Source organism: Amblyraja radiata, chromosome 27 (genome assembly GCF_010909765.2).
Source record: "Amblyraja radiata isolate CabotCenter1 chromosome 27, sAmbRad1.1.pri, whole genome shotgun sequence".
Lineage (NCBI taxonomy): Eukaryota > Metazoa > Chordata > Chondrichthyes > Rajiformes > Rajidae > Amblyraja > Amblyraja radiata.
The window spans coordinates 4,825,649-4,848,897 of NC_045982.1; the positions used below are offsets into that span (position 1 = coordinate 4,825,649).

General features: G+C 39.0%; 1 protein-coding gene across 15 annotated transcripts in view; it reads right to left on the reverse strand.

The window, feature by feature from the left end:
• The window catches only part of LOC116988342 (protein 4.1-like), a 102,536-nt gene extending 80,114 nt beyond the window's left edge, over nt 1–22,422 (reverse strand). For 12 of the 15 annotated variants that reach the window (XM_033044961.1, XM_033044949.1, XM_033044958.1 and 9 more), the window contains exon 1: nt 4,068–4,215. The gene's annotated coding sequence lies outside the window, so the exon portion shown is untranslated. Of the gene's footprint in view, nt 1–4,067; nt 4,216–4,265; nt 4,545–17,358; nt 17,441–22,311 lie in introns of those variants that run through there. The other 3 variants (XM_033044947.1, XM_033044960.1, XM_033044948.1) reach the window with 3 other exon arrangements.
• Nucleotides 22,423–23,249: the final 827 nt, after the last annotated feature.

The following is a 23,249-nucleotide window of genomic DNA, read 5'->3' on the forward strand; positions in this document are numbered from 1 at the left end:
GATGGGGCATCTTGGTCGGCATGGGCAAATTGGACCGAAGGGCCCATTTCGTACTATGACCCAAATTAAAAGATTCCCATTTAAGAAAATAGGTTAGTCTGAAGAATTTGTCCATTGATTTCACCCACAATCATTTGCAATATTCTTGAACAATTCCCCATCAAGCCAGGGATACTATGTTTCTGCACTTACTATTGCAAACCTTAAGTGTTGGGGAGTTCTATTGAGCAACCTCACACCAGACGTTTACACCGGAAATTATGTTGCAATGTAATGGTATCTTAGTTTAGTTGCATCACTTTGTTATTCTACATAATTACAATTTAATTTTAATGTAACGAACAAACAAGGTAAACAAAATTACAATATCGATTTACCATGCATCACACAACAGTGCAACTCATCTAGTGCTACACAATGGCACAGCCAGCAGAACTGCTGCCTGACAGTGCCAGAGGCAAGTTCAATCTGATCTCATGTGCTGTCTCAGTGGGAGTTGCATGTTCTGCCTATGACTGTTTGGGTTTCTTTTGGGTGATCTAGTTTCCTCCCACATTCCAAAGACATGTGCATTAGCAAATTAATTGACCACTGTAAATGTTCACTAGTGTGTAGCCAAGTGGTAGAATTCAGAGAAGGTTGGTGAAAATGTGGGGAGAACAAAAAATGGGATTAACATAAGATTTGCGTAAATGGGCATTTGATGATTAGCACATACTCGATGTGCTGAAGGGCTGTTTCTCTACTATACCTCACTATAACCAAGACAGGCCATTTAATCCATCACCTTTAAAGGGTCAAATTTTCCCTTGTAGGTCATAGACTAAGCCAATTTGAATACTTGCTTCTTGAATATATCAATAATTTTTCCCGTCAAAGCAAATAAATTCCTTGTTAACACAAAAATGTCTGCTTCAGCGAGAACTAATATAGAAAGTTCCAACCAAGTTCTGCCAGATTATACACAATATACACTTTTTCTTATTGATCTCGTCGAGTTATACTTTTTGCAAACAAGTTAAAATTTCTGTCCTTGATAATCTCTCGTTAAGAAAACCTCCATCAAAACTACCTTCAATTCCCATAACTTCTTTCATTGCAAATACACCTTCTCATCCCCATAAAATATTGGAATTTTGTCAATATAATGATTCCACTGTTGTTAGAAACTGTCCTATAATAGAATGTCCAAAACGGTAAATAATCCCACAACTGAATGAGAGTCTTGTCCCACCGGTGTACCTCTTTAAATATTTTACATCCATGGACTCTAAACAATGGATAAAAAAATAATTTTGACTGTTTAACTCGCATGTTCACATGGAGCATTAAATTTATGTAAATAAAAATGGAACATTAGATTTCAGAAATGTTCAAAGTGATGTTTGAAACATAAAAGCTTCATCTATATTACATTGAACCACAGAATTTTATAAAAATTTACAAGGAGCTGATTATTCAGAGGCTGTCTGAGCTAACCAATGTCATCCCACATTCAAGCATTAGACCCAGAACCCTACATGTCACAATTTAAAAAAAAATTTAAAAATAAAATGGTGAAGGTTTGTCTTTCCACTCGCCTTTCTGGCAATGAGTGCAGACTTCCACAATGCCCGGATGAAAATATGGTTCCCCTCAATTCTTTATTTTTAGAGCAATTTAATGTGACAAACTGATGGAATGACAAGGAATGTAAAAGTACAAATATTGAAACATTTGTGATTTTTTAAGCAAACTCACAACAAATGTACATTTTAGCGTTCATGTACAAATGGTGTATGGAGTGCAACCCAAATACTTGAGTGCATCCTACTTATTCAAACATTGCTCATTATGAATCACACCTTAAAACGTGGTGCTTTACAGGTTGCCAATGGGATATAAAGCAGCCTAATGCAAAATATTAGAGAAACTGGACCTTTCAACAGGTGCAAATCAAGAAATTGCACGGTTAAGAAGACAGTTTGTTTTCACAAAAAGTCATCTTCATTTTCACAAAAAACTTTCGTGAAATAGAAAACAATTTAAAAACCATTAAAAATATCCCTTAGTGATTGTAAGGGCAGCAATTATACAATTTTATTATTGTGGGTTGAAATGGGTTCAAGTCTACAAAAGCAAGATTTTTTAATGATTTTCCAGAATATCATCAGAGACAAACCTGGATGAATACATATAAGACTAGAACATGCTGAAAAAACTTGACTTGGCAGCATAACCATATAATAACCATATAACCATATAACAATTACAGCACGGAAACAGGCCATCTCGACCCTTCTAGTCCGTGCCGAACACATAATCTCCCCTAGTCCCATATACCTGCGCTCAGACCATAACCCTCCATTCCTTTCCCATCCATATAACTATCCAATTTATTTTTAAATGATAAAAACGAACCTGCCTCCACCACCTTCACTGGAAGCTCATTCCACACAGCTACCACTCTCTGAGTAAAGAAGTTCCCCCTCATGTTACCCCTAAACTTCAGTCCCTTAATTCTCAAGTCATGTCCCCTTGTTTGAATCTTCCCTACTCTCAGTGGGAAAAGCTTTTCCACGTCTGTGAAGAGTTTTATTTATCTGGTTTTAAATTTCAGATCACGAGATCATCCATTTTACTTTGCTTCTAATTAAAGTAAACTAGTTAAACAAATATTCAATTATTTAATGTAAATTTAAAAATTCAATATAAAATATAAGAACATAAAGATAGTTATCTAAGTAAACTATCCTTATGTTCTTATATTTTGCCCATCATTAAGTTACCTAACTTAATGATTGACAAAATAGCTCTAGAAATTGGCATGTGGTCTGTAAAAGGCAACGTGTTCAGAGCCATAGAAATTGATCATTCAGTCGGTCCAACATTGGGGCGTGTACAGCATTGTGGGCGAGGCCTAAATAGGTATATTGAATCATGAACCGGTAGTACAGAATGTTGTCGAAAACGTGTGGTTTTGGTGCAACTCACGTTCTCAGTTCCTCAGTCATTTATACAGGTGCATTTTACTCAAACTCCACTGATACTATGGACGGAAACTAAATCCCGCGATTATTTTTTTTTAATTATTTTGAAACAGCATTCTGTTGAATGGGGGGGGGGGGAGCGCAATTTGAATCTTACAATACTACTCCTGTATGTCTAAAGACTAGTTGGAAACTGATTCATAGCCTTGTCTTATTCTAAAATCACCAAGATTTCTGAACTGTATGTTCTAATTTAGAATATGTATTCGCTTACGCTACCATACAGTGGGTTTCAAAATTGGCCTTTTATAACGTGGGGATTTTTTTCACATCATTTTGCACACTGCATTTTGGAAACACGTTCAAATCCACAAGGAACTTGTAGTTAAATCGGTAGTCCAATGACAACAAACACGTTAGAATGAAGCCACCCCACCCCCATCCTCCTTTCCAGACAGCAGGAGGCTGGCAACACAAAAGACGAAACAAAGGAGACCCCCCCACCCACCCCACTGACCAGTCTATTTACAAATAGCTCCAAAACAACACACTCGAAAACAATGCACAGATATATATTTTTTAATTATGTTCACTTATAAAGGAGGAGTGACTTGCCCTGACCGGTAACGACAGCTAAAGTTCATTGTTTCTGGAAGGATACTGCAATTGTTCTAAACAAACAAGCGGTCTCACAGTCAGAGCAAAGGGTAACAGATGTAATGGAACAGCAAGAAGCTCACTGTGCTGTCTTTCTGCATGCGTGATAAGGCATGATAGTTTAAAATCTTACATTTACAGAAACTACGTGGAAGTTAATAGAAAAAGGTTAACCGCCAGAACAAGGTAGAGGGATATTTCTATAAGGAAGCACGTCCCCAAAACAGAAATAAAATGTATTTTGAACGAAAACTAAAATTATTTCATTTCGTTAAATCGCATGCGCTGGAAAACTTGTACGAAAGATGCTTCACTGAAGGATAACGCTATACAATTAATACATCGGTGCAAAATGGCGTCTGTTTAAAAAACATCACAACAAAGTATCAAAATGAATAAGGAAAATGCCCACAATACAGAGCTAAACTCGGAGCTGCTCACCTTGATTTGCAGAAAGCAACCCCATCAAAAGAAGAAAAACACCCAAGGATCTAAAGGAAGCCTCACTCACACAATACTATATATTGTACGAAAGCCCCAAACTCATGGCAAGTATCAGTTCTGTTGTGGGTGGATCAGTGCATGCAAAAAAAAAGCAACTATCGACTCAAACGCACCAATCACAATAACCTAACTCACCTTGTATCCAATCGCCGAGTAAAAGACAGAATGGCATGGAGCGTGCCAAAGCAATAGCAAACAGCGCAACAGTGAACACCCTGAATCAAGGCATGTCAACAACTCGGAAACGTAGCAAGGAAATATTCCAGCACCTCTCACGCCAGGTGTCACTGTTCGGGTCCACTCCTCTTTCCAGTTACCTTAGATATTTTAATCACTGTGTGTAGGGAGTACATGCCTTAATACATCTGACATGTCTATTGAGGCATTTGAGGTTACTGCAATACTATTTACTATGTTTTCCTCGAGTGCCGTTCTGTATTCGTCCTCGCTTTCCGGGTCCTTAAGGCAGCAACTGATTTCAACTAAAGCTTTTGATACCTCACAAAAATGCCTGTTCTCTATGCTTGGGGCGTGAACATTGGAAGAACCACGGGAGTGTCCATTGATATCCTCAAACAGGTTTTCAATTCAAATTCACCGAGGTAGCTATGAACAATTAATTGCGACTTGAATCTTGTGGCGTGAATAGGCATCGTGGTGAAGGCAAACATGCATATTACTGGAATTAGAATATCAGTTTTTAATGAATCGCTGGTTTCACATAATGCTACTGCATTGAAGCTAATGAAAAATTGTGACGTTAAAGGAGCACATTCAGGTACGGTGGTTCTGAGCCAAGGAACATTGTACAGCTATTGAGTGTGTGTTGTTGACCAATGAAGCTCACAGATGGGGAGGGGCAAGAAACGGCAGGACAATAAAGCATAAAATGAACAGCTGTATTGTAATGCAGAAAGGCCTAGAGAGAGAAAACGCTAACCTAGCATCTGCTTTCAGAAAACCCAGTAGTTACCATAGCAATAAGGATCGGAACAGTGCAAAGATGGCGATCTGTTTAATCCTTACAAATGATGTAAAGATTGTACTCGTAGTAACACATTAATAATAAGCACAGAAGTAGTGTTAATACTCTTTAATTACCATCTATTTGACTCTGGAAAGACTATACGGTTACATAATAGTATTTTGCTCCTATTTCATGCAGTCAACTGATATCTGACGGGGGGGGGGGGGGGGGGGGGGAAAGGATATTAAATGGGGATATCACGATTGCTTTAAAAGCCTTGAACTTGGGGTTGGATAAGTCGAAACGTATTTTTCCCTCTCAGTCAAATATTCAAACGCTACAAAATGCATGCAAGTACTTCGGCTATCACGCGTGTTTCAACAACAGGAATTGCATATAACGCGATCAATGAATAGGGGAATACTATTTACATTACGTAGGTCTAATTGGTTATACAGCGATTTCCGTCGAGGACTAGAGAACCACTTAAGTTATTTTGGAAATTGGCAAACAGAAAAAACTGTCTTGGGGGAAAATGTTTACATTGTAGCCTCCGCCAGTAATCAGATACTAGGGACACAGAGGTTACTTTCATTGTGCGAGGCCATTGAAATTAACAAGCGATCTCTTCTATTGATACTTGTGCACTGCTGCTCCATTAACAATGTAACATACAGCCTCTCGTATTGTAGCTTGCAACAAAAATAAACTTAAAGCTTTGAAAAGACCCTTGTTTTTGAAAATCCCGCTGGAGTGGGGAAACTTTGTTATTGTCAGTCTGATCCTCTCCTGCCCCTAACCCCATTTCCCCAATTAACATAATTGATTTTATAACAGATTTTCTTTAACGTAACGTTTCTTAGGAATGCAACTATCGATGATAGCAAAACTACCAGTCAGAGAGTTACTATATCTTTGGAGATGTTCCACACGAGTTATTGTATTCAGGAGAGGAAGCAAAGAGCTGAGAACTATTTGAATTTGTTCAGCATTTTCCAGTAGCAGTGCAATTAAAAATACTGCCAATTCATATTTTTTTAAAATCCAGATGGTTAATGAAATTTGAATTTCTTGGCCCACTTTCCCCAATTGTTTTAGATTCTGTTATAATCTTAAATAGTCTTCTTCACTATATTGCAATTTTAGTGTCATCTTAATCATGCAAACTACATTTTCATCCAAATTGTTAATATTGATGTCGGACAACATGGCATACCACTGGTCACAGGGCTTCAATTAAAATCTTCCACTGCCACCTGCTGACTCCTACTACCAATCCAATTTTGTATCCAATTGGCTTGCTTGCTCTGGTTCCCATGTGATCTAACTTTCCAGATGGGCCTACTCCCATCTAAATCTTTGTCAAATGCGGTAGAGAAGTCCGTGTAGACAATGTCAATCCTCTTGGTCACTTCTTCAAAACTCAAGTAAATTTGTGAAACATGATTTCCCACACACAGTGCCGTGTTGACATCCTTAAATTGGTCTTTATCTTTCTAAATGTAGACACATCCTGTCTCTTGGTATTCCTTCCAGTGACTTTTTCACAATTGAGCTACAGGCTCACTGATATTGTCTAGCTTGTCCTTCCAGCCCTTCTTAAATAAAAGTACAATATTAGCCACCCTCCAGAACCTCACCTATAGTTGGGATCACAGAGACATGGCTCCAGGGTGACCAAGGCTGGGAGCTGAACATCCAGGGATATTCAATATTCAGGAGGGATAGAGAGAAAGGATAAGGAGCTGGGGTAGCGTTGCTGATTAGAGAGGAGATTAACGCAATGGAAAGGAAGGACATTCGTTTGCAGGATGTGGAATCGGTATGGGTAGAGCTGCGAAACACTAAGGGGCAGAAAACGCTGGTGGGTGTTGTGTACAGGCCACCTAACAGTAGTAGTGAAGTTGGAGATGGTATCAAACAGGAAATTAGAAATGCGTGCGACAAAGGCAAAACCGTTATAATGGGCGACTTCAATCTACATATAGATTGGGTGAATCAAATTGGCAGGGGTGCTGAGGAAGAGGATTTTTTGGAATGTATGCGGGATAGTTATCTAAATCAACATGTAGAGGAACCAACGAGAGAGCCGGCTATTTTAGACTGGGTATTGAGTAATGAGGAAGGGTTAGTTAGCAGTCTTGTTGTACGTGCCCCCTTGGGCAAGAGTGACCATAATATGGTTGAGTTCTTCATTAGGATGGAGAGTGACATTGTTAATTCAGAAACAATGGTTCTGAACTTAAAGAAAGGTAACTTTGAGGGTATGAGACGTGAATTGGCCAAGATTGACTGGCAATTAATTCTAAAAGGGTTGACGGTGGATATGCAATGGAAGACATTTAAAGACTGCATGGATGAACTACAAAAATTGTTCATCCCAGTTTGGCAAAAGAATAAATCAGGGAAGGTAGTGCATCCGTGGATAACAAGGGAAATCAGGGATAGTATCAAAGCGAAGGATGATGCATACAAATTAGCCAGAAAAAGCAGCATACCGGAGGACTGGGAGAAATTCAGAGACCAGCAGAGGAGGACAAAGGGTTTAATTAGGAAAGGAAAAATAGATTATGAAAGAAAACTGGCAGGGAACATAAAAACTGACTGCAAAAGTTTTTATAGATATGTGAAAAGAAAGAGATTAGTTAAAACAAATGTAGGTCCCTTGCAGTCAGAAACAGGTGAGTTGATCATGGGGAACAAGGATATGGCGGACCAATTGAATAACTACTTTGGTTCCGTCTTCACTAAGGAAGACATAAATAATCTGCCGGAAATAGCAGGGGACCGCGGGTCAAAGGAGTTGGAGGAATTGAGTGAAATCCAGGTTAGCCGGGAAGTGGTGTTGGGTAAATTAAATGGATTAAAGGCCGATAAATCCCCAGGGCCAGATAGGCTGCATCCCAGAGTACTTAAGGAAGTAGCTCCAGAAATAGTGGATGCATTAGTAATAATCTTTCAAAACTCTTTAGATTCTGGAGTAGTTCCTGAGGATTGGCGGGTAGCAAACGTAACCCCACTTTTTAAGGAGGGAGGGAGAGAGAAAATGGGGAATTACAGACCAGTTAGTCTAACATCGGTAGTGGGGAAACTGCTAGAGTCAGTTATTAAAGATGGGATAGCAGCACATTTGGAAAGTGGTGAAATCATTGGACAAAGTCAGCATGGATTTACAAAAGGTAAATCATGTCTGACGAATCTTATAGAATTCTTCGAGGATGTAACTAGTAGCGTGGATAGGGGAGAACCAGTGGATGTGGTGTATCTGGACTTCCAGAAGGCTTTCGACAAGGTCCCACATAAGAGATTAGTTTACAAACTTAAAGCACACGGCATTGGGGGTTCAGTATTGATGTGGATAGAGAACTGGCTGGCAAACAGGAAGCAAAGAGTAGGAGTAAACGGGTCCTTTTCACAATGGCAGGCAGTGACTAGTGGGGTACCGCAAGGCTCAGTGCTGGGACCCCAGCTATTTACAATATATATTAATGATCTGGATGAGGGAATTGAAGGCAATATCTCCAAGTTTGCGGATGACACTAAGCTGGGGGGCAGTGTTAGCTGTGAGGAGGATGCTAGGAGACTGCAAGGTGACTTGGATAGGCTGGGTGAGTGGGCAAATGTTTGGCAGATGCAGTATAATGTGGATAAATGTGAGGTTATCCATTTTGGTGGCAAAAACAGGAAAGCAGACTATTATCTAAATGGTGGCCGGCTAGGAAAAGGGGAGATGCAGCGAGACCTGGGTGTCATGGTACACCAGTCATTGAAAGTGGGCATGCAGGTGCAGCAGGCAGTGAAGAAAGCGAATGGTATGTTAGCTTTCATAGCAAAAGGATTTGAGTATAGGAGCAGGGAGGTTCTACTGCAGTTGTACATGGTCTTGGTGAGACCACACCTGGAGTATTGCGCACAGTTTTGGTCTCCAAATCTGAGGAAGGACATTATTGCCATAGAGGGAGTGCAGAGAAGGTTCACCAGACTGATTCCTGGGATGTCAGGACTGTCTTATGAAGAAAGACTGGATAGACTTGGTTTATACTCTCTAGAATTTAGGACATTGAGAGGGGATCTTATAGAAACTTACAAAATTCTTAAGGGGTTGGACAGGCTAGATGCAGGAAGATTGCTCCCGATGTTGGGGAAGTCCAGGACAAGGGGTCACAGCTTAAGGATAAGGGGGAAATCCTTTAAAACCGAGATGAGAAGAACTTTTTTCACACAGAGAGTGGTGAATCTCTGGAACTCCCTGCCACAGAGGGTAGTCGAGGCCAGTTCATTGGCTATATTTAAGAGGGAGTTAGATGTGGCCCTTGTGGCTAAGGGGATCAGAGGGTATGGAGAGAAGGCAGGTACGGGATACTGAGTTGGATGATCAGCCATGATCATATTGAATGGCGGTGCAGGCTCGAAGGGCCGAATGGCCTACTCCTGCACCTAATTTCTATGTTTCTATGTTTCTATGTAACAATGAAAACGCCTCTGTCAGGTCCCAGCAATTTATTCCATAGTTTCCAACAAGGTCCTGGGATACACTTGGTCAGGTCCTGGATTTTTATCCACCCTTGTATGTTTTAAGACCACCAGATCCACCTCTTTTGTAATGTGGATGTTTCCAGACAAGACTCTTCTCTGAATTCCCTAGCTCTCACAACCTTCTGCTTGGTAAACACAGATCAGAAATGTTCATTTAAGACCTCACCCATCTCCTGTAGCTCCAACAGAGATGACCACTTGATCTTTCAGAGGACCTATTTTTTCCCCACGAGTTACCCTTTTGCTCCTAATATACCTGTACTCTTAATGATCCTTTATCTGATCTGCCAAAGCAATCTCAAATCCTCTTTTTGCCCTCCTTGTCTCCCTCTTACATGTACTCCTACATTCCTATAGTCCTCAAGGAATTAGCTTGATCCCAGCGACCTAAACCCACCATTTCCCTGACTAAACCTTCAATGTCCTCCTTCGTGAACCAGGGTAACCTAATACAACGAGCTTTGCCATTCACTCTAACAGGAACATGCCAGCCCCCAATTCTCCCATCTCACTTTAAAAAGAAAAACCTCCCAGATGTTCCTTTACCTGCAAACAGCCCCTTATGCACATTTCTGTCCAATGTCATCAACATCAGCCTCACTTAAACTTGTATACCAGTCCCATATATTTTCCACAATTACTTTAAAACGAATAGCCGCCTCTAATAAGGCCATCTCATATTTCCACAACCTTTTTTGGAAGAGTGAAAGACAGGCAGAGACATTTTTACCGTATCTCCATCGTAAATGTGTGATTCTTATTATTAAACTGTGGCCCTCAAGTTCCAGGTTCTCCCAGGAAGAAACATCCCATCTAAATTAAGACTCCTCACAATTTTATATGCTTCAACCAAATTCGCCTCTTATTTCCTCGGAACATAAGCATCAGTCTTTTGGTCCAGTGAGCCAATTCCCAGCTCTCAGTAATCCCAATTCCCCCACCTACTTCCCTGGCAATCTATTCTTTCACACAATCCTTTAATACCACTAATTTTCCAGTCACCCATCTAATCTCATGGTAATTTACAGTACCAATGAACCAACCAACAAGCAAGCCTTTGCGATATGGGAAAGTATGTAAATACTTTTTCTTTAAGGATGAATCTTGGAAACAATTCAAAAAGCAACAGGCTTGCAAGAAACTGGACCTCTTTCCAAATATATCAGTGGAAAGTCCTTCTCCACAATTGTAAACCATCGTCAATACAGAACAACAAAAAATACTCGTAGTTGTCAAGAGTTGGGATGTTGTAAAAAGTTCTGCATATCAGAAGTATTTTTGAAATTGACAGGATATGCGTAGTTGTGATAATATATAAAAATTATCCCATTGTTATAATCTTACAGTCCTGTATTTTTGACATTCTCAATTCACTGGCATGAATGACAATGATATCCTACCGATATAACACTGCTCCAGGGATACAAATTCCACAGCTGCAATGACTGGAGGCAGTAAAAAACAATTTTTTTTTTTTTAAAGAGCTCAAACTTCCAGCATTTATTGGATTTGTTCATCTTTTGGGCTACATTGGGATTCTCAAACTCCAAAATTTTAAATTTAATGTTCGGGCCTCACAGCTCCAGTGCTGCGTTTTTGGAGTTTGCTCATTCTCTATGTGATCATGTGGGTATCCCTTGGGATCTCCAGGTCTGCATGCACTCAAAGATGTGTTCATTGATGAATTAATTGGAAAGTGCAAATTACCCCAAGGGTGTCGGCAAGTGATAGAATCTGGGGTGGCGGGGGGGGGGGGGGGGGGGGGGGTAGGAGGGGCAGTTGTTAGGAAATATAGAATCAAATGGGATTCGTGTAAATGGGTGACTTGTGGTTGGTGTGGACTTACGTTTTGTGGATTTCAAAGGATCAAGTTTTGTATGACTCCATATAGAAACAAGGAATTGCAGATGCTGGTTTATAAGAAAAGACAAAGTGCTGGAATAACATAGCAGGTCGGGCGACATCCGTGGTAAATATGAATAGATGACATTTCGGGTTGGGATCCTTCTTCAGACTGAAAACTGTATAACTCCAGTTTGCAATCATATTAAATCAGTCCATTTAAAAATTAATAATTTGCTTTAGAGGGGTTAGGTTTTTAAAAGTAGAAGCTCATGCAAGGTGTGTTAGGAGTTTGAGTTAATTTGCAGGGGTTGTCCTTCCAAGTAGGTTCTAGACCTTAATAAATTAAGTCAAAGTTAACATGTATAACACACTCTGTCCAAGACCAGACTGCCCAAAATTTACAGGTATTGCACACAACTGTCCATTTAAAAACAGAAATTCCACAGGATTAAATGTATGTGTCTCCATATGTTGTATAAGGGAGAAGGAAGAATGAGGGGGAAAAAATTTAAAACCCCAAAGTAAGAAAATAATGATACCTCTCCATCCCCTCAAAAATCTGATGGAAGAGATAACTGCTCCAATCCCACCATTCCTCCTCACCCCGACATACAATTTCTACCACTATTAAATACCACCCATGGCCCTCTATTTCTACACAGATTGTTTCAAAGTATCACAGCTTAAAACAGGAGGTTTGGTGCAAATAGTCAAAACAGTTCCTTTGTACAACTTTCCAAGCATGAATACACTCAAGCATCTGGTTCCACGCTCAAATTGGCTGTGGATCGTGCATAAAATTAACACAAGTTACCTCATTCAGCAACTATTCCTCCCCATTGGAAAGAAAATGGGTGTAGTTAAAGAATGATTGCAATCACAATATTCATTATGGTTACTACTTTTGGAGATGGCAATACAATAATTATATTTTAACACCTAATTAACTGGATTATAAAGTTAACTCCACCCCATTTTGCACTATTTTAATAATACTATTTCCATGGAAGTAATTTAACAACAGTTCCTTGACTCAGGAGTTATGGCAAAGTAATCAACTTGGGCGAGGGGGTGGAAATAGTACAAGATCAAGAATGTCATTGTGCAGATCACTGTCAGATTCATAGATTGTACCACAACAATAAAATACTCTTTGGTAGCAAGCAGCATTTCGCATGGATGGATAATGATGAGGTTTTCCACTGGCTGATGACAATTGCTCAGTTTGTTGCTTGCTTGGGAACAGAAGCTCACTGAAGGCAAGGTCATGGGGTCTTCAGTAACGGAGGTATACCAAATAATTGCAAATCTCAAGAGAGTATATTATTCTAAATGCATCGGAATATCTGAATATTTGAAATCTCTTACAATAATAAAAAGATAATGAATGCAGAGCTTGAAAATAATATGATGGTGTAAAAGTTGCAAGTTACAGATAATTCAGCAGCAAAACCACTCCATCATAAGAGAATCTTATCGCAAATTCTAAATCCCTTCTCCCATATGCCAAATTCAGTTATGTAATGGAAAGTTGTTAGCAAAATGAGGTATAATTGCCTATGCAATTTATTCACTACATATTTAATGGAAATCCCAAATACCAAACAAAAATTTAAACCAGGACTAAATACTACACTGAAGCAAGTTACATCAATGGTACCTCAATAAGGGAATCATAAATATGATTCCACTTCATGGTTCGGGAAGCTAAAAAGAATAAAGTTGCTTAGTAGCATTGGCATGCAGTAAATAATTACTGTACAACAGAATATATACTATAAATTCAATTGCAATGCAGCAGTAGACACTTTTCTGTTGCCTACTTGACTTGATCCAATGAAACTCCGTAGATCTGGCATGTCACATAAAATTAATTTTATCATTAATTCTGAAACATTTTTCATCTTCCTTGAGAAAAATAAAGGGCCACTTGATTCTGTTATGTTTTAAATAAACATTGCTTCTACTTCAAACTCCCCTATTGATGTCAGCCGAATGACAAAGAGCACAAGTGTAACATGCAAAGTGTTAAAACGTGTTGTTGAACCACCTGGTTCTGATACTGCTAAATATCATACAAATCAAATTCAAATTCCAATCTGCAGTTAACTTTTCTTGTCAAATTCTTCTGAAACTACTGTGTTCACGGGATTAGTAAATGGAGAACTTGTGCATCATAACTTGAACAATGGTACTAACATCTAATTGTTGCTTAGAAATAGCACTGACAAATTAGGAAGAAAATGGTCAAGGGGGACAAGTTGGTAGTTTTATACAAAGGAAATCAAGTCAGCATCTTAGAACTTAGACAAACAGGTGGTTGTCAGTTAAGGTTTCCAATGAATACAATGCATTGTTTTCTCTTTTCTCCTAGAGGATGACAAATTATTCAGAATTAATATAGAATAGTTAGGCACAGTAAAATTAATTTCACGAGACATACCAGATCTACTGAGGTTCACTGGATCAAGTTCCCGTTGACTGGAGTGAGAAAAGGCTTTCCAGCCAATTAACTCATTCCTTTTCAAAATCTATCCAAAAGCCCAGGTGAGACAAGAGCAAGAAAGGACATTTTAGGCAGGATTTAGCATAGTACGGCATGAAGGAGACCCAGAAGAACACAAGTTTATGGGAACCAGCTTCAACGCAGCATGAAATGTGGAATTAACCAAATAACCTTTACACTAAAATCATCAGAGTAAAATAATTTTAACCTGTGGTAACAAATTTGAATGATTTCATTGCAACTGGTTACTGTTGCCAAGACCAATAAGGAAGTGGCAATTTGAAGGAACAAAAATCATAAAGATCAGGTAAATGAGATTAAAGTAGAGAGCACAGCTCTTCCTTCTACTGTACTTGTCATAACTTTAAAAACCTTTAAATATCCCTTCTCTCTTTCAGTGGCAACCACCTCACACCTATCCAACCAATACCATCTCCAATTAATCCCCACCTTAAGGGTTCTTATAGATGAGAAGCTTTACTACATCTACGCTTGTTATAAAAGCATGGTATATTCTGGGTTCTTTGGAATACTTGGCTCAAACCATTGATCCTGAATACCTGATCGCTATCTATTTACAAGGTTCCACACCAACACAGCAGTTCAACATCAATGATTTGCCCGGCTGGGTGTAACGGCATGAATAATTATAAAGCCTAACAATTCAAAGTGCTGCAATCAACCAAACCAAAAGTGCCCTAAACAGTGAATTCAATATATTTTTAACCTATACAATTACTGTCCATACCATCTATATGTGGTGTGACATAAACTCAATAATGTTATTTTTACAGCATTGTGCCCTCTAAACAAAGAAGGACAAAAGCAATGAGATGATCAAAATACCAACATCTTCATGATTGACTGTCACGCAGACATTTTTTTTTTCATCGTCACTATTAAAAACGGGGATTTTCCAACAGAACATCAAGAACAGCTCAGGTTTGAAGAAAACAAAGTAACTGTTCTCATTGTATGCATTGTTAAACTCTAGGAGACTAATTACAAACTCATGACTGCTTATCTATAGCTTGATTACAAGGCTGGTTTGAAGGGAATTAAATCAACATATAGACTAATGATGGTCACTTATTAACGTCTCCAGCAAGATTTAAATCAAGTTTTAATGTAGTTAGCAGACTTTTACCAGACCTTTACTCATTGGACTGCTGCAAAGAAAATATTAAAGTAGATTTTTATGCTACAATTTTAGACACCAGTTTTAGTCCATTTGAATTGACAAGAACTCATTGAAATGTAAAATATGACAATTGTGTAAGCTAAGTAACAGGTATTATAAATCCAAAAGTACATAGTTTCCCCTACAGATAATAGGTAACAGCAGCTCAAAGAAACTTACGTGACTTAGCCCTAGAATCAAACATTTTTAGGATTGTGGTTGAACTGAGATCACAATATTGAAATTAAAGTCACAGTGAGGTAAAATAAATTTAATTGGAGTAATCAAAAGCCCCAAAAAGTTGAGAATCAATGAACAGGAAGGAGTCTGTTTAGAAATGAAGGATTGTTAAACACTGGGTAAAGAATATTGGAATTTAATAGAATACACCACTAAGACCAACATTCTACATACTATCCAATATACTATCATGGTTAAATGATTCACATTTTACAATCAGTCTGAACTGCATCAGTTTGACTCTGGAACATATTAAAAAAAGAATTTGGCTATAACTTTAGTAATTAAAAAAACCATATCTTTCTTAAAATAAGAGACTCCGTACTCACCAAATGACGAGCATTGAATCACACCATTTGTGGAACAGCCATTTTCATCCAAAATGTTGCATGGAAAATGAAGGGGAAAAAATATTTCAGCTGCGCAATCCAACAATCAACCAGTATCAAAATTTACATTTAATAGTCATGAATCCTCACTTCAGATATGTGGAAATCAACAAATTCACAATGGACTGCAAGTGTGCTATTTGATCATCGAGTCTTCAATTGTCCCGTTCCAGAAATTATACACATTTAAATAGCATCGACATATTGGAATGGATATCAAATAATCAACCTCCTTTATATTCTACTCAGAAAAGGTACAATTCCCGGTCAATGTTCCTTTAAATAGAAATAATTGGAATACAAGTAAGCAATTTCCATATTTTTATGGCACTGCACCACTCCCAGTGAGAAAAACGTAATGAATAATTGATACGATAAAGAAAATGATTTGTTTCTATTATCACTTATTTGTTGCAAATGGAATATGTTCCAAATTTGACCGTAACATTTTTCTGAGCTTTATGATTCTGACATAATATAGTTTGATTTGAATATTAATTGAATGCAACATCTCCAAGTTTGCGGATGACACGAAGCTGGGGGGCAGTGTTAGCTGTGAGGAGGATGCTAGGAGGCTGCAAGGTGACTTGGATAGGCTGGGTGAGTGGGCAAATGCATGGCAGATGCAGTATAATGTGGATAAATGTGAGGTTATCCACTTTGGTGGCAAAAACAGGAAAGTAGACTATTATCTGAATGGTGGCCGATTAGGAAAGGGGGAGATGCAACGAGACCTGGGTGTCATGGTACACCAGTCATTAAAAGTAGGCATGCAGGTGCAGCAGGCAGTGAAGAAGGCGAATGGTATGTTAGCATTCATAGCTAAAGGATTTGAGTATAGGAGCAGGGAGGTTCTACTGCAGATGTACAGGGTCTTGGTGAGACCACACCTGGAGTATTGCGTACAGTTTTGGTCTCCTAATCTGAGGAAAGACATTCTTGCCATAGAGGGAGTACAGAGAAGGTTCACCAGACTGATTCCTGGGATGTCAGGACTTTCATATGAAGAAAGACCGGTTTGTACTCGCTAGAATTTAGAAGATTGAGGGGGGATCTTATAGAAACGTACAAAATTCTTAAGGGGTTGGACAGGCTAGATGCAGGAAGATTGTTTCCGATGTTGGGGAAGTCCAGAACAAGGGGTCACAGTTTAAGGATAAGGGGGAAATCTTTTAGGACCGAGATGAGGAAAACATTTTTCACACAGAGAGTGGTGAATCTCTGGAATTCTCTGCCACAGAAGGTAGTTGAGGCCAGTTCGTTGGCTATATTTAAGAGGGAGTTAGATCTGGCCCTTGTTGCTAAAGGGATCAGGGGGTATGGAGAGAAGGCAGGTACAGGATACTGAGTTGGATGATCAGCCATGATCATATTGAATGGCGGTGCAGGCTCGAAGGGCCGAATGGCCTACTCCTGCACCTATTTTCTATGTTTCTAAAATATCAAATAATTGTACCAAGCCATACAAAAAAATAAAAATAAAAAAATCAGAAAACAAATTGGAGAAAACTTAGTAGATCAAAATATTTCCAGCATTAGATAGTGGAAATGAATACATTACTTACACGTCACAATGTTGAACAATATTTAAGGTCTGCCAATGTTCCAGAGTAATTCATTGGCCGCCTAATCTTTTGCAGGTTTCACCTTCAAAATAAAAGTGGTTTAAAATAATGACTATCAAATGAAGATTGTATGTGCATAGAAAGAGATTACTTTGTCATACAATCAACATTTGTTTTTAGCAAATGCATTGACCCTAGATTGAATCTCATAGCTATCCAGTTGCATAGTAATATTGGTGAAACAGTTGTATATAGAAAAAACTATTTTACATGCTATTGTAGTTCAGATCAATAATCAAACAACATGCTCCTGATCATTCAAACTGTACATGTTAGTTTTTCTGATAAAACTAACGAGTTATAGTAATACAGGTACATTAATAATTGAACAATGACACTGGCAGTGATAATCACAATCAGTTTGCTTTGTAGAACAGCTCCAGATCTTATATCCACAATTAGCAGTTGCCATTGATAAATGCCAATCTGATGCTGGGTTAAATTTGTACATGGGAATCATTCCACAACCAAAAAATGTTCTAAAAATTTTAATAAAATATTTTTTCAATGATCTGGTTAACAATATTTTAAAAAAAACAACTTTGCCAATAACGGCATTAGTAGCAAATGTGTCCGCAATGACCTTCACATTATTAATTTTATCACCTTGTTTTAATATACCAATAATACAGTGAAGTATTATTAATACCAACTTTTCTTGTGGTACCCAGGCAAGGATTTGGTGTTGTAAGTCTACAGAATGATCATATTGATTGGCGGTGCTGGCTCAAAGTGCCAAATGGCCTAACCCTGCACCATTTTCTATGTTTCTAATAATTTAACCTGTCCCATAGTTTGTACAAGTCTTGTGACATCCTGGGAAAGCAAAATGAGTTATTTCTACAAACTGTTTAAAAAGACAATCAAAGTGCACAGTGGCGAAGAAGTTAGTGTTGCTGGCTCAGTGCCCCAGGGACAAAGATTCAATCATTAGATGCTTCCTGTGTGGAGTTTGCATGTTCTCTGCATGGGTTTCCACTGGTTGCTCTAGTTTCCTCCCACATCCCAAACATGAGTTAGTAGGTTAACCGAGTAACAAAAGGGAAGCTAATGACTGACATAGTTGCTCTACTAAGAGGCAACACAGAGCTGATGGGCTGAATAGCCATCATCACTGCCAGAATATGCAAGTATAAAAAACGCACACCCAGATCAATTATTTGGCTATAGTACAACACAGAAGGCCCTTAGGCCCACAATGTGTGTATTGAACATAAGACCATTGCTCATGCCTAGAACCAGGCTACACATGCAGAAATAAAACCGGATCTTTATTCAGATTCAATGAACAGAGCAAATTATCTTGATCAGTTGCTGGTGCCGACATATATTAGGAATGTAGACAAAAAAAACTGGAGAAACTCAGCAGGTGAGGCAGCATCTATGGAGCGAAGGAATAGGCAACGTTTCGGGTCGAGACCCTTCTTCAGATTGATGTCAGGGGGGGAGGGCAGGAAAAAGAAAGGAAGAGGCAGAGACAGTAGGCTGTGGGAGAGCTGGGAAGGGGAGGGGAAGGAAGGAGAAAGCAAGGACTACCTGAAATTGGAGGTCAATGTTCATACCACTGGGGTGTAAACTACCCAAGCAAAATATGAGGTGCTGTTCCTCCAATTTGCAGTGGGACTCACTCTGGCCATGGAGGAGGCTCAGGACAGAAAGGTCGGATTCGAAATGGGAGAGGGAGAATAACTAACCTGAGCCACCGGGAGATCAGGTTAGTTATTGCGGACTGAGCGGAGGTGTTGGGCAAAGCGATCGCCAAGCCTGTGCTTGGTCTGACAGATGTAGAGCAGTTGACACCCGGAATAGTGGATGCAATAGATGAGGTTGGAGAAGGTTCAGGTGAACCTCTGCCTCACCTGGAAAGGCTGCTTGGGTTCTTGGATGGAGTTGAGGGGGGAGGTAAAGCAACAAGTGCAGTATTTCCTGGGGTTGCAAGGGAAAGTACCAGGGGAGGGGGTAGTTTGGGTGGGAAGGGACGAATTAACCAGGGAGTTACGGAGGGAATGGTCTCTGCAGAAAGGGGAGGAGATGGGAAGATGTGGCCAGTGGTGGGATTCCGTTGGAGGTGGCGAAAATGTCAGAGGTATAGTCAATTAATGTCTCATTATATTTTGCACTTGAAATTATGGCCTTAAAATCTAATAAAAGAATAGAACAATAGCTAAAATTACCAAAACTAAAATAGTTTTAAAAACGGATTCAGTCGGGGTAAAAGATGATTGCAATCTATCTGATTGGCCTCAGAAAACAAATTGGTTCAGTTCTCAAACCTATTGGAAACAATGAAAATAACATTGTTCTGTGCTCAACAGAACTACTATGAAGATGGAGTGTCAGTGTATATCTGCCAGTAGACTGAAGTTGTTCATGTGTCACTGTATAAGACCAGTTTTGAACTTCACCACATTCCTCATTCTGTTGACAGTTACGGGTGAAAATCAACACTTGCCAGATCAATTGATCTCCAGTATCCTGTTCGGCTGTACATTTTTCTAATTTACCTCAGAACGTTCTGGAAAACATTATTCATGCGCTAACAATGCAGTCATGGGATTGTGCATGATACTCATGTACATACAAACAATTGTGGCAACTGTGCTAATGCAAAATGATAATTGAGAACAAACTCAAGTAGTGACTTAGTGCCAAATGACCTGTTGCTTTTCAAAGGTTTTAAGTTATCCCAAGTAAGAATCAGTGAACCTTAACTCTACAAAGACTTAGTAGGTCAGGCAACATTTGTGAAGAAAAGTTAACATTTCAAGTCATTGACTTTTCACCAGAATTGGTTTATAACACAATTTTAGCATATTAATATGTTTTGATGTGTTTAATTTGCATATTTGTAATATTATAGTTAACCATTGTAACCTGAAATGCTTTTACATGGTAAATCTGACTTTAAAAAAAAAAGGAAATATGATAATAGCCAATCTATGCTCTGCCAACAGCTGCAATGAAAGTGTTTAATTCCATTACTGCTTTAAATTAAAATACATCCTGTATCTAGGAGAGAGGAATGTATTGGAAATGTATTACCAATTTGATAGATATTTAAATGTTATTGGAATTCAAAGAATAATTTAGAAGACTGGAAACCCCATCAATTGAGACTTCAAATAAATTAAACTACACATGAATGTGAATCCCCTGTATAGTTCTATTTTGAATGCACTTTATGATTTTAACATTTACAATTTGGTTTGGGTTATTCTGTTATTGTTCAATAAATCTTTATTTTCTCTGTTATATCAATGGCATATGTTGGAGGCATAAACATGTTCAGAAGAGATTAATCGGGTGTTTTTTAGTTATTTTTAATTAAACTGCAGAGCATTTAGAACTTAATTTGACTTTTATGCATTTTCCAAAACAAGAAACGTATTTTACAGCATTTTACATGATATCCCATCAAATTCACACAATCTTGAAATGGCAAGTATGCCAATATTGGAAAACTCTGAAGTACAGGTCCCTACCCTGAACATCGCCTATCCTTTTTCTCCAGAGATGCTGCCTGACAAATTGAGTTACTCCAGCACTTTGTGTCTATCTTTGATAAACTAAGGTTGAATGTAAAAAGTAAAAAGTCACTGTTTGAATAGTTATCTTGAATTGATTCTGTGAAGGTTGATTTATTAGAAAGTGTGGCTAGTCACTTCTGCTTCTACAGTGCATGGGGAAGGAGAATCAATAAACTTTACAGCGTGTCACACATGAATGTTGTGATCGTAGCTTGGTTGTTGCATCATTTGGTTGAGAAAAGAATTGAAAACTTCTCAAAATTCTTTTTTTAATGCAAAGGTCTGAATATAATTTTATCTGATCATTTAAACCCAAACCCTTTAGTTATTGGTGCATTAACTTTTGTATTTTCAAAGCTGAATACAATATCTCATCCCTCAAATAAATACCAAACATATTAGCAGAATCAATATGCAACAGCAATCAGTAATGTCAGTTATCTATGAATGACAGACATTAATGTACCAGGTTTCTGTAAACGCCGTACAAACATTGAATAAATGCCAACACAACAACAAAAAGTCGTGCATTTTAAAAGTTAATAGAAAGTTTCAATAGCAGTTTAATAGATGCTTTCGGGGAAAAAAAGCTCGAAACATTCCTGAACATTTGAACAAATAGTCAGAATTCAGTTTCTGCAATAAGAAGCAGGCAACTTGGAAAAAAAAAAGGTCTATAAGTTTATTCTTGGAACTTAAGCATTACTATTTAATTACTATTTAAAACTGTGGCAGCAGTGCAGCTTTTTTAAAAATCCAAGCGATATTTCATTTATACTGATACAGAGAAAGGGAAATATTCAATAAAGATAATTCTCTCCAATCCTGACAGTCCATCCCACCCAGTTATTATTTGAAAGATGAGCAGGAAAGATGCAGCGGTTTCCTGGTTTAAAAGTTTCTCTTATTAAAAAAAATTTAAAAATAGTGGGCAAAAAAGACAAATGCAAAGGTGGAATGTCAGAGCAGGACGCTGGCGTGGGCTGGAAGCGTGCCTGTTGTTGCCCGCACCCACTGCCACAGCCTGTGCCTGGGGGAGTGACCGAGGTGCAAATTCCGCAGTGCTGCTGTCGGTGTCTTCCTCGCCTCCCCATCCATCACGCACACCATCTAAAGGGTCCATTAAAAGTCGGCGGCGGAAATCTCACCGCGACCCGCGGCAACTGCGCAGCGCTGCCCTGGCAGCCCCCCTCCCCTTTACCTGGGCCGCAGGTGAGCGTTGAAAAAGAAGCCTTGACAACCAGCGCCGACACCCCCTCTCCCCCTTGGTTACGCACTTCTAAACCCGGTATTGCCAGGTAGAATCACCGTGACAACACCGCCAAACACCCCTCGGGGATAGTTCGTGTGCGAGGGGAAACCTTACCTGAAGTCGCTGGCAGTTTATGCTCATTTATTGCCGCTCTCTTTCCCCTTCAACCGTTAGTGCTCTCCCGGTCTGACAAACCCTCCGCGCAACCTACCCTGCTGGCTGCGCAAGTCCCGCCCCCATCCGCGGCTGATTGGCGGCCGCAGACGCTTGACGCGGAACTCCCCGCATCCCATTGGCCGCCCCGAACGTCACTCAAATCCAAGGTCCGAAGTTGCGTTGAGTGACAGACAGTGGGAATCTTGTCTTGGGTGCAATCGTTTCTTTTGGAGAGAGGAAGGGGAGCCGGGAGAGAGGAAAAAAAAAACCTCATCTGTGCATTTCTTTAAAAAAAAACACGGTGCAATGCAGCTTCAGGTCAGACATCTGAGCAGTGAGGGTGCTTTTGCAACATGACACCTGCACCTCTCCAACAATAACAAAGCCACGCAGGACTACTCTGTGGACAGTGGCACAGGTTGTTCTGTGCTCTAAGGCAATAAAGTACCTGAGGGTTGAGATGACATTGACAAACCGTACAGACTCCGTCTTGTGCTCCATGACCTCATCCCAGCTTCTTCCAGCTATATTGCGTTCACACGTTTTAAATCCCAATAGCCTCTGAATATTAGTAAAATATATAACCACTCTGTAATTCATTAACAATCCACTGTTTTGCGATTTCAGGAAGTTAAAGTAACAAAGTATGAATAAAAACGCATTAAAACGAAAAGCTAGGTGACTTAAAAATAGACATAAAAAGTGAAAGATTAAGCAAAAAGTGTATTTATGTTTTAATTGTTTTACTATTTGAATCACAAACAATTTTTTAGCCCTATACATGAGGAGATGCACTACTTTAAAGTGTTTAACATATTAATCAAAACAGAAAAGGGCTGGAAACACTCAGCATCACTGGAAATATAAAAGTTTAAGTTTTGAGGACGAGGCCTTTC